Source organism: Tamandua tetradactyla, chromosome 16 (assembly GCF_023851605.1).
Source record: "Tamandua tetradactyla isolate mTamTet1 chromosome 16, mTamTet1.pri, whole genome shotgun sequence".
NCBI classification, from domain to species: Eukaryota; Metazoa; Chordata; class Mammalia; order Pilosa; family Myrmecophagidae; genus Tamandua; species Tamandua tetradactyla.
This window is the reverse complement of record NC_135342.1, coordinates 17,223,730-17,236,396: the sequence shown is the minus strand read 5'-3', so window position 1 is coordinate 17,236,396 and position 12,667 is coordinate 17,223,730. Positions and strand designations below refer to the sequence as shown.

The following is a 12,667-nucleotide window of genomic DNA, read 5'->3' as shown; positions in this document are numbered from 1 at the left end:
ACTGTAATTTACAAATTATCAAGAAAGTCAATAAAGCTGCAAGAACATTCTAAGCAATTTGGCTTAGAAGTTACAAGAAAAAAGGTATCTTTGGAGAAAATGCAAAGAACTGAATTATAAGAGCAACTTATTAGCTAAATATATTTTCTTATAAATTATCAAATAGGTTTGGACTACCTTTGATTGAAAGGAAAAAAAATTCTAGCAGGCTAAATAATTTTTTTTGCTACTTACTATGAATCAAATATATTTCAAACTCTTAAATCTTATCATGGTTTTAAAATTCATTAAATGCTTTGATTTCAAGATATTTCTAAGTGAAATGGATAAGTTGGTAATGTTTTTATTTAGGGTCTTAGGAAAAAACCTGTCAAGTTTTGCTGTATTACAGAAAGCAAATTTCTCACTTTTCTAGTATGAATTCCCCCCATTTCCCTTTCATACTATATCTCTTTCCCCCATTATAATAATAACTGATACACTGATATTGCTAGGCTGTTTTCTCATTGCTTTTCATAATTTTAGAGTTAGGGAAAAATTTATGGTAACCAGGTATTTACAGAATCTCTTATTTAAAAATAAGCATTTGGGAATAGATATAATTTAAATTAAATTTTAAAAATATGGCATGACTACAACTGTAAAAGGAATAGCTTATGCATTAAATGGTGGTTTGAAAAATTACACACTGCTATACTAATAATTAGGACAATCATATGCCTGCAGTTTAATATTTTGCTACTTCCAAATATACTTCATTACCAATCTGGTATTTTAAAAATGTAGTTATGTAAAGTATGTACAGTTTACTGATGTCATATGCAAAAAATATGCGTAAATATATATGCATGTACGTGTATGCCACTTTCAACAATTTTTTAAAACTGAAATTCCTCTTAAGCAAAGTAAAAGATCTCCTTTATTTGTTCTTCTTCTTGGTCTTTGATCACTTTCCTTTAAGAGCTACTTTTATTACCTTTATCTATAAATGTGGAGTAATGTTATCTGCATTTCTATTAAGGTAGATACTGCATTTGTGACTCATGTACTATCTTTAGACTACCAAAGAGTCCACTGTTTATTGAAAGTTGATTCAATTAAAACATTTTTTTCAGTTTTCTAATAGCACAGAAAATTTTTAAATAGTCCAAGACACAAATAAGCTCAGGAAACTTTAAAGCTATAACAAATACACTCTGTTTTAGCTCTGTTATTTGGAAGTGAACATTTTTAAAAAGGGGTGGCTTAGTACTTTTTCTTAACTTAAAATCCAACCTAACATAAATTGCCAGTGATTTTCTTTTGTGACAGAAAAATCAGGTTTCCTGATGTTTTAATTTTCTTAGCTACAAATGCCAATGAGAGTTCATTTATAAAAGTCACAATTAAAAATTTAATTGCAAGGAAGGTGTTTCTTAGAGGATGGAGCCTTCTCTTCATCTGGACGGGAGAGAAGAGTTTTTCAATGGGCTCGTTTTACACACACCTGCAACATACCTGTGGGTGGTCTGGACATATATCTGAACCTCAGCTTTTGGTGTTCCCATTTACACCTTCCATGGCAATCAAACTGCATTTTACGTTCAAAAACGATCACTCGTTTGCTAATGCGTGAATATATATCCAAAAAATGCAGTCCCTACCGTCTCTCCTTTCCTTCCTGACCACCCCCATCCAACTTATTTGTTTGGTATTTTCCTTGTTTGATCTTTTAAAGAAAGGGAGAAAGAAAGGACCATTTTTACATAAGTATATGATAAAAAATTCCAGTCTTCCCCAGCCCCGCTCTGCATACCTCCAAAGTTTGAGGTTATTTAGATGTTTTCCAGATAGAATCAGCGCTTCCCAGAGGGATTAATCTTTCTTTGTTTTTGACCTGTTTAGAGAGTCTGTTTTCCTCTTCAATGTACTTCTGTTCTTTGGGTGTTAATGTTCGTAACCTGGCTTTCACCTATGTACCAACACATGTGTCTGTTATGGATAAATATATCACAATGGTTCACAAGTTTTTTGGGGTTTTTTTTCCCACTCAGTTCAATTTGCAATAATTTCTAAAGTTTCGAAGTCCTGGCTGCTGTGCTCACGAAAGATCATTGTGCACAGCCACCCACGCACGCGCTTCCAGGCAGTGGCCGCAGCCCGGCCGTCGCCAGCCCTGAGAGCCGTGGCTGTGCCAGACAGTGGCAGAAGCGTATTCTCCAGGACACATCAAGGTTTCGAGAAAATGAGGAATGACAGAAATTCTCTAGGAATCAGGAACAAAAGCTTCCACGAAACCGAACTCTTTAGCAGTACAAAAAAGCCAAAGTTAAGACTTACAGCATTAAAAATCAAATCTATTTCAAGATAGATGACCCCCTTTGTTGGCCCTGTCAGCTGCTTGTTTTTCAAGACGTAGGCTTTCTGTTCACCATTTTCCATCTGCCGGAAAAGGACCTGACAGCCGTCTGTCTCACGGTCTCCGCGGAATTCACTCCCCTGGCGACCTCCGACCCCCAGCGGCCGAAACGGACAGAGAGCCCAAAACAACTGTGGCAATTCTGACAAGTACCTGTTCATTACCAGGATCAAGTCTGTCAGGAAAAATTAACTATCATGGGATTCAACATGGCCGTGAATGGAGCATGTTACAATTTTTAGTGTTCTTATTACAGATCTCGGTTGAGAAATGACAGACATAGAGCTGAGGCTTTTTTTTTTTTTCTCTCTTCCCCTGGAACAAAACCACCGCAGAGCAATGCCTCAGGTGAATAAAACTTACCGACAGCAACGGGATCGCAACTCTGCCCAGGAAGTCCGCACTTGGATCCCGGTCCTCATCGTACACTGTCACTTCGAGCACCGAATGGATATCTTTAATGTTGCTGCACAATACATACACGTGGTGGGGGGGAAGGACTTCATCAGTGGGGAACGTGGTTTTGAAAATTTAGGGATTTCCAACTCGTGTTGTGCTGTATACGTTTTTATGCATGCTATTGGCATACGCATACACAAGGAGGAATCTCTGACAGAATTTCCCATGATGTATCTTAGGCTGCGGTGATGGTTCTATTATCTGGAACTTTGAATACACAGTATCATTTCAAGCCATGCTTTTTAAATGAAATATAATTTTCCATTTGGGTGGGCCACAGGAAAAGTCATTGTAAAAGAAATCAGTGAGACACATGCTTCTTAGATTTTTCCTTCTCATTGTCACCATAATTCCTATCTCCCCATTATCCTCACACAAAACACAGTGAGGTTGGATTCAGCAAGAGCCAAAATATATTTTAAATAATTCTTCTTTATAATAATAGGATTTTCTCCCTTTTTAATTTTTTTTTACAACTCTTACCAAAACATTGACTTAATTTCTGTTAGGTTTATAGTAAAAATTAACACAGAAAGCAGAATGGAGAAATTGAAACATTTATAGCTATTGTACCAACTTGGGATAAAGAAATCAAGTAGTGTTCCATTACATTTCAGACAGCTTATGTTAATAAACAATTGTACGAGCTCTTCATATTTTTGTTTTTGGAAAAAAAAGCCCAAATTATTGACAGCATTTACTGTTTGATTAAACTGTTTACCCAGAAAACAAAAAATGAATATAATCATTACTGAAAAACCACAACTACATATGAGAAGAGGCTTTATCAGGGTACAATCAGTTAATGGCTTTGATAATAATCAAACCTATTCATTCAATTATGCATCCCAAAGAAAAACACTCTCTACAAGCTCTTTTGGAGTGCAATTTTCCTGACCAGGCTTTCATATCTCATAAAAATGTGGAATTCCTTAAAAGTAAATTGGTCAGATAATTAAAGCTGATTAGTTACTGGCTAAGCAGAGAAATTAATGAGGAATTTAGCAGTTTTTCATAGAAAAAAATAAAGCCATGTTAGAAAACTTTTAAGGAGTACTTCTTTTTGGAGAGTTTTCCTTTGTTCAGGGTTCATTTCTAAAGCCCTGTCAAAAAACCAAACTGAGGAGGTACTACAGTGTAGCATTGGCAGCCCTTAATAGTACATGGTTAAAAAGATTTACAAACTTTTTAAAACAAGAGGAAAATTAACTCAAAGTGTGTTTTGGTATCTAGGACAATACTTAATATTTTTATTGTGCTAAAATGAAACAGACCCAAACTAAAGCATCTGCCGAATTCATGGCTGGATTGTTTGCTGATTTCAGCACATCCTCCGTGATTTCAATGCAATTGGGGAGAATTTCAATAGAAAGTATAAAAGGAAGACGCAGTATAGCAATTCAGTTAATGGGAGAAAAATCCTTCGTCAAACGATTTAAAAAGCACAGCTTAAAAAAAAAGAAAAATGGCATCCTCTTTTCCACAGGTCTCTCTACTGGGAAGGTAGGCAGTCATGAAATTCATTGTTGTGAGCAAAAGAAAGCCCAGATGCACTGAGCTGTTAATCAGGTAAGAAAAAACACAAATCTCAAAATTAAATATCATTTAACAGCATTTCAAAATAAGCTCAAAGTAATGACTACTTACAATGTGAAGACTTTGTTTCATTCGGGATTGAGATTTTTGTAGACAGTGTGTGTTAGCAGCCTATCATTGTTCGACTCCACTACCCAAAATGGGTCACTTTTACCTAGAAGAGATGTTGGGTAAACATTTTTAGTACAAAAAGCTCCCATAGTTCACAGTTTCATGTCATCACAATATCTCTTTACCAGAAAGATTTATAGTAAACAACAAGTGAAGCACAATTTTAAAATTAAAAAGAAAAGCACATCAAAATAGAGTTCTGCTGGATCTAACCATACTTCTAGATGTAACTGGATGACGTTAATCATTATGATTAATCATGACTTAGAACCTTAAAAAAGTAAGAAAGACTAGATTATATAGCTGACATTTCAGGTGCAACTTTTTTTTTACTTTTTAAAAATATGTTTATTGAGAAATATCCACACACATTGAGTTGGTCCTATTATACAATCAATGGCTCACAGTATCATCACATAGTTGTGTATTCATCACCATGATCATTTTTTAGAACATTTGCATCACTCCAGAAAAAGAAATAAAAAGAAAAAAAAAGAACTCATATATCCCAAACCCCTTGCCCCTCTCTCTCACTGACCCACAGAATCTCAATCTACCCAATTTTTACTCTTTATCTCCCCCTATTATTTATTTTTATCCTTTTTTTTCCTTTTTACTCATCTGTCCATACTCTGGATAAAAGAAGCATCAGACATCAGGTTTCCACAATCACACAGTCACATGGTAAAAGCTATATAGTTATACAGTCTTTTTCAAGAATCAAGGCTACTGGAACATAGGTCAACAGTTTCAGGTACTGTTTCAGGTACTGTACTCCAGACACTCCAGTACAACATAAACTAAGAACGGATACCTATATTATGGTAGTTTACCCTCCAGGGTAAACTCTTGGCTCTGTTTGAAATCTCTCAGCCACTGAAAGTTTATTTTGTCTCATTTCTCTCTTCCCTTTTTTTTCATCACATAGTTGTATATTCATCATCATGATCATTTCTTAAAAACATTTGCATCAGTTCAGAAAAAGAAATAAAAAGAAAATAGAAAAAAGTTCATACATATCAGGTGCAACTTTTAAAAATAAAAATAATAAGATAAAATTCCCAACTGTGAGGGAAAATTTGATGCATGTCCATCACTAAACCTGTCTTAATTTCATTCTGTAGTGACCATTTGAAAGGCTCAGCCCCTTTACTCATGCATATGCTTTTCAACTCATCAGATTCATTAGTAAACTGTAACAGGAATTCCTAAACAAGTTTATTTTGGGAAAACTGCCATACTGCCATTTCATACAATTAGAAAATTTTAATCTAATGACCCAGATTGGATTACTCTCTTCTGAAATAACTACGGCATCACAAGGAGGTAAATTAGAACTTCCTAGGCAGAGAAAATTCTGTCATTTGAAACTTAACATCAGCAATCAATCTGCATGTTAAAGATCAGTATTTTTCCAGCCCACTGGGAATAAAGGATTTGGAAGTTATCATCTGTTTACTGCAATCTGCCCTGCCATAGTCAAATCTCTTTTACTCGGCAATTATATTTTATGATGCTCCCAATATTTTTGTAATGTCATGCTCTAATTTATAAGAACTCCATAAAGTCAGAGGCTCCAAGGGAGCAACATTAATGATATTAATGTGGTATGTAATTTGTTTGATACCTTATACAAATGACAATGAAATCAATATTTAGACAAAGCTGTCCAGAGGTCATATCTTTTAAACTTCAATATTAATTTAGACTACATAAGAGGTTAATGTGCATATTATTAACTTTAATGATAAAGAATAATTGTTTTAAATGCATCATAAATTGTAGTCACAGTAGTTTACACTTCTGTGAAAGCTTAAATATCATTGAAGATTTTCAATTAAATTTTAATGGGAAGGACTTCATTAGGTACCAGTGATGGATAAGCTATGCATTCTCCTATAGCACTGTATTTATTTTTGATATTTTAATTCTTAAAATAAGCTGTACAAACTTTACTCCCTTTAATTTGTTCATTTTATATTAAAAAAGAGATTTGCTTTAAGTATGTTTGTTCAGTGACTTCCTATACCCCAGGATAATTGCATACTTTAATATTATGGTAGTCTCTTCAAGTTTTGGTCTTGGGAATAATTTTCAGTAAAGAATAGAGGATTGAAAGTCTTAGAGGTCTGGTGAAAATTTTACCTCTGGCTATGAATCTGTATTATCTTTTTTTCTTACCACCTTTTTATTTTCTCTTTCCCTACTTGCCACCATCCCCACTTCCAATTCGTACACAGATGGTATTGAAAAAGGAGTATTTTGTTCATTAAAATAGAATGCAATGGGTTTGATTTGGTATAACTTTATTTTCTTCCATAGAATTGAGGTTAAAAAAAAATATGAAGCAGACTTGTGCAGTTTCCAAAACCTCTCTTATTTTTGAGGCTCACGTTAATTATCAATGTTTTGTCTAGCTTTCTTACAGGGTGCTATGGGCGTAAACTAAAGAACAGAGGCCATAAACTTCACCTCATATAAGTTCATAAAAGGTTGGAAAGATAAAGCATATCTACTTGTAATAACCAGAGAGAAAATTAAAACCATATTTATGATAGAATCCCATGCCAAAGTAGTAACTAGTTTTCTTTCACTGTAGACAGAACTTTAGATTAAATGATTGGCTTTGGAAATACTCAAACAAGAGTAACTCTCGCATTCTCCCTCAAACCTTCTTTTAATTTTCTTCATACATACATACATTCATTTTAATCTTAACCCAATCCAAAAGACTATATAAAGATAAAACTTCCCAGCATTACCATTCCCTCATTTTTAGTTACTTTATTTTAATTAGTATTTTATTTCAATTGATTTGGTTTCATAAGCACTTAACTGATCAATGTGTAATAGATTCAGTCAAAATAAAAACTGCACCTCTGCCTCAAATGCAAAACACAACAACAAATGCCAGAGATCTGTATCTGCAGAAAAAATTCCTAAAATCAGAGAAGCGAAATAAAATTTTCCACTTGATTCTTTTTCTTTCAGAAATTATATTCAATTGTGTAAAAGAACTGTCACTTTTACCTAACTACATGGAAATTCTCCCAAATCACTACCTTCTTCATTATTATATCTTAATTTGGTGATCAAAAGAAGATTTGGAGTCAGGGCTGAAAGATCTTAAGGAAACAAAATCTGTTTGTAATGTCTGATGCCTTCCACATCTTGTTAAATACACAAACAACCAACCTAGTACACATATCAAACCCTCTGCAGATGAGACAGTGGACCAGCCATCTTTTATGTCCATTTCGTTTGTTATTTCTCACCATTGTTCTGGCAAAAACCAATATTGGACCATCCATCAATATTCACAGCACCTATTCTTTCAGTCAATCTTTTCTACTGAAATGAAGGTGTTAAAGCAGCAGAGACATTACCACATCAAAAACAGTGTGAACACTCCCTGTAGCCACTTCCTAGCCATTTTCCTATTCTGAATTCCAGTTACCATTATTTACAAAATTATTCCCCATCCTATCTTATAACTTGAAATGGGTAAGCGATATAATTTTTAAGAGACTATGTTAGACCCTATGTGGGACATATGGAGTTACATTAAAAAAGAGGGTGCACAGGTGGTTCAGTGGTAGAATGCTCGCCTTCCACGCGGGAAACCTGGGCTTGATTCTGGACCACGCACCCAAGAAAAAAAGAAAGGAGCCATTGACCTAAGTTAGACCAAACTACTATTTAGCCTGTCCTTAATTTACACTGATATTCTCAGTCTGAAATCTATTATTCTTATTCTGTTTACAGTCATGTTAAGGACTCAACTTTGGTCAGTGACATGAATCAGTCTTTAAATCCATGTAAATTCTGTAATTCTATTTTCTCTTCAACCTTATTCTCAACTTCAAAATTTTTTATGTCTTCCCAGAGCTGATTAGTTAAAACCATATTATATGGTACGGCATAGAGTCTTACATGGCATATAGCCTTATCTGCAAGCACAAAGCCCCTGAGCTCCTTACTTGAGCTGCCTTATACATACACAGTCTTAAACACTCTAAGTCACTGGGTGCTGTGGCAATAAAGTTCAAGGTGAGAGGAGAGTGGTGTAGGGGAAAGGCCTGAATCTGGAGGTTAAGGTGGAATTGAATACTTATGACATGACCTAGGGCCTATTCCCTAACAAATAAAATAGTGAGAGTAATTTGCTCTTTCACAATGACTCTGCAAATTAGAGGTAGAAGTTAGAATATAAGTAGCAAAATGTCTAGCAGACTAGCAGAATATCAAATAATAGTCACTTGTGGTAGTGTCTTTTCAAATAAATATCTAAAACATAGTAATGTGCTTTGAAGTGCACAAATAATAGGGAACAACTCACACCTTGGGCTAAATCTCCTGGTCAAAACAATAAATAATTGTAAAATATTTTATAGAAAATAGCAAATAAAGTGATGATTACTATTGTAATTGCTACCATTTATGGATATTTTATAAGTCCAACACTATGCTTTTCATCCCCTGCCAAAATTCATGACTACTCAGTAAGAAAGGTACTTTTCCTATCCCCATTTTACAGACGAGGAAACTGAGGTTGGGAGATGATACAACTCACTGGTTTACACAAAGTGAAAGCGGTTGGAAGTTGGTACTCAAACACAGGTCTGTCAGATTTTCAGACCCTAGCTCTGCCACTATGATCCATACGCCCTTAATGAAATGCCTTTAAACGTAAGCCACTGGGCAAGATCTTTTCCAATAAGTGCGTCATATCTTAGTGGCCAGTAGGCCAGACCCATGGGAACAGGTAGGTAACATTTTGATATAGATTAATTCATTAAATGAATCTTTATTGAGTGCCTATCATGTATCAGTGTTCTATGCACATGGAGACCACAGCACATAAAACAATAAAAAAATTCCCTGGCCTGATGGACTTTATGTTCAGGAAGAAGACAGTCTAATAAACAAGTACATTTTATAGTATTTTAGAAGGAGCTAGGTACTATGGAGAAAATTAAAGACAGGAAGGATAAAGAGGAGTGGTGGTATGTGGGCACAATTTTTAAAGAGTTGCTTGAAGTGACTTCTGAGCAAAGAAATGATGGAGGTGAGGGAGTGGGCCTTGGGTTTCCCGGGGATAAAACTCATAGAAAGATCCAGAGAGGTGGCTTTGCCTGGAGTTTCCAGGAATATACCCAGCAAGCCAGGGTGGCTGGAGGAAGAAATTAGGGAGGGTAGAGACGAGTAGTAGATGATGGGGCCAGAGAGGTACCAGGAGTGTGGCAAGACTTTGTAGGGACCTGGCTCTCAATCTACGAGAGTTCTGAGTTGAAGAAAGACATGATCTGATGGCTGCTGGTTGGAGAATAAGGTAGAGAGAGGGCAATGGAGGGAGAAGAGTTGCGAGGTTTTTGAGATGATGGAAAGCAGCCGGCTCCTGGGTACATTTTGAAAGTAGAGCCAATAGAATTTGCAGGTGTCAATACTGAAAATCAAATACACCCTGATATTATTACTTGTAGATAAAAAACAATTCATTGAGCTTCGCCCTTCTTTCCAAGGAAAGTAAATTATGTTCAGCAAGGTACTCAAACTTGATATCTCTAGAACATATAGGTGAGGAAAAAGTAGGCACTTTTATGTTTAATTTCTATTCATCTTTTCCTTGTAGAAGCTATCTTTTTACAGTTATCAGTAATGCTTGCCATTATGTTATTTTTGTTTAGTTTAGAAAGTCTCTTTTTTTCCTAATTCCAAGGGCAGTTTAAATTAACAGCCATTTCCACCAAAATAGTAGTAAATGTACAATATTAAATTCTATAAACTTACCACTAAAAAGGCATACATCATCATTTTATTTTAAAGACGTGGCTACACATAGTTAATGTGCTTATCTGGTTTGCTAAATGATGCCTTAAATGACTGGCTTTTCAGTCCCTAAATGTTGCTGCCTTGATTATCTGCCACTTAAACAGAAACAATCACAGAGATACTAGTAATGGACCTAACCATCAATTACCTCCTTAATTATTCCTTCCTGTCATCCTTTTATTGGTTCATTTGGATCCTGTGATAACACAGATATGCTTGCTGAGAGTAAGGTTGATCTAAGAGGGAGTGTGAATGTCTACAAAGTATAATATTATGCAGAATTCCAGAAAGTGATGCAAAGTGTTCCCCTATGATCCTTTATTTAATACCTGCTAGCTGGAAGTGCAAGGAATGAAGACAGCATCAAAAGATGAGGTGCATTTTTTTAAGATAATTTTTGGTTATTTAAGGAGCCTCAATGCACGGAACATAGATTTTATAATCACTTGTCTCCCTCTCACGCACCCCTGTCATGGGACTAAAACAGACCTGTGGATACCAAGTGGCTTTTTCTTAATTTCCATCTCATTGGCTAAAAATTACCTATCCTTCTCCTTAAGAGCACTAGAAAAACTGGAGAGTTTGGTTTGGATGGAAGATAGAAATGGCAGCAGTTCTGGGTGGGGTTGGTGGCAGTGGGGTTGATTTTGCTAATAATCATAACAGCTAGAAGGGAATCCCAGCCTTCCATAAGAGTATGGCAGTTTTCCGTGTTGCCAATTTTCTAGTGAGAAATAGGAATGCCTTTTGAAGCATTCCTTACTCATCAAGTGAGCAAGTGCCCACCCCAGAATCATGATTAAAATATAGTCCAGCTCTCAAGGAACTCACAATCTAGTGAGCATGACAGACGTGTAAATTCGTAACTGTAACACAGGGCCAAAGTGCTGCAGTAAAGGTGAGTGAAGGGTGAGGGCCAAAGTGCTGCAGTAAAGGTGAGTGAAGGGTGAGGGCCAAAGTGCTGCAGTAAAGGTGAGTGAAGGGTGAGGGCCAAAGTGCTGCAGTAAAGGTGAGTGAAGGGTGCTACAGGAGCAATGAGAAGAAGCAGTGAGAATTCATTCTGTAATTCTAGAACAGGAAAGGGGAAAAGGAAGCGAAGAAGTTTTCACAGTGGAGAGTACCCCGATGATCTACGGTGATCACACATCTCTGTCGTCAATGTTTTTAGAAGTGAAGGACAACCACATATAAACAGGAATTTAACAATTTATGATCAGGAATATTTACCTGAAATCTATCTATGTAACTCATTAGTAAGGTCTCTATATTGCACAAAACCCAGATATTACAGTGCTACTATAAAATGGATGCCTAAAAATATGATCTTAGTACATGGCCACAGATTAGCACCAATATTTTTTATCCATACTCCAGTTAAATACTAAGAGTTTTTGCTTCCTATGGGTTTTATAGGATAACTCTCCTAGGGAATTAAAATTAGAAAAAGACTCTTATACCTTAACTCCTAAAATTAAACCTATCACAGATTTTAAAGTATATATACTATTATTTCAATTCCTCTTTTAGCAAAAAGCCATACCTACCAGAACAAAACAAACATCAAAATTGTCTCCAATGGGCATCTTCTCTGGCTCTCTTTAAAATCACCCAGAAGGTGAAACGGGGTGTACCAAATGGATAATTCTCTCTTAGTCCTTGTTCTTTGAGATCACATGTGGATAAAGAACTGTGGGGAAGTCTGCCTCTCCTCTCCTCTCCTGCTACCTGTTTCGTGGGCAATTCGACAACCTCAGTTTGTGCAAACTACTGGTTTGGGCTTTAAAGTCACAAAAAAGATACTGAATGATATTCTTGCTCCCAGAATAGAGTTAATCCTGATCCATCAGTGGTGGGCTTTGTCCAGGATCATTCTGCTGCTGACAAGTAGCACAGTTTGTTGGATGTGATGTTACAAAAATGTGGGTGTAGGGGGGAGGGCTCCAGGATCACCTCTTTCTTGCCACGTCTCTGAAATCACAGGAGGCTTTCACAGCATGGAAACCAATTCATATCCATCAGAGCCATTTTTGGGGTTGTCTACCTTGCACAAATTAAGCTCTTTTCTTTAATTTCCTCAGTTGCCACAATTTGAAACAGCTATACTTTTATCTTTTTTCTTTTTACTATAATCAAGCTTGCCATCTGTCCTTTCTACAACCTGGAATTTCTAATCATAACATATAACAATGTTGTAGCTGAGGGACTTCCATAGGGTCCATCAGAATAAAAGGCAACGTATGTTGGAGACATCTTCCAGTCCTCCCCTTGTCA

At 36.0% G+C, this 12,667-nt stretch overlaps 1 long non-coding RNA gene and 1 pseudogene across 2 annotated transcripts in view; one reads left to right on the top strand and one right to left on the bottom strand.

Annotated features, from left to right (window-relative positions):
• LOC143658990 (uncharacterized) overlaps positions 1-4,426 on the top strand; it is a 56,914-nt gene extending 52,488 nt beyond the window's left edge. Inside the window, exon 3 of the long non-coding RNA XR_013163398.1 lies at positions 4,344-4,426. This is a non-coding gene — a long non-coding RNA (uncharacterized LOC143658990). The remainder of the gene's footprint in view (positions 1-4,343) is intronic.
• LOC143658983 (multiple C2 and transmembrane domain-containing protein 1-like) overlaps positions 1-12,667 on the bottom strand; it is a 484,136-nt pseudogene that overhangs the window by 1,145 nt on the left and 470,324 nt on the right. The window contains exons 8-11 of the transcript XR_013163389.1: positions 4,505-4,607; positions 2,762-2,864; positions 2,320-2,421; positions 1,877-1,951 (exon numbers count right to left, since the gene is read on the bottom strand). The product of XR_013163389.1 is annotated as a multiple C2 and transmembrane domain-containing protein 1-like (transcript). The remainder of the gene's footprint in view (positions 1-1,876; positions 1,952-2,319; positions 2,422-2,761; positions 2,865-4,504; positions 4,608-12,667) is intronic.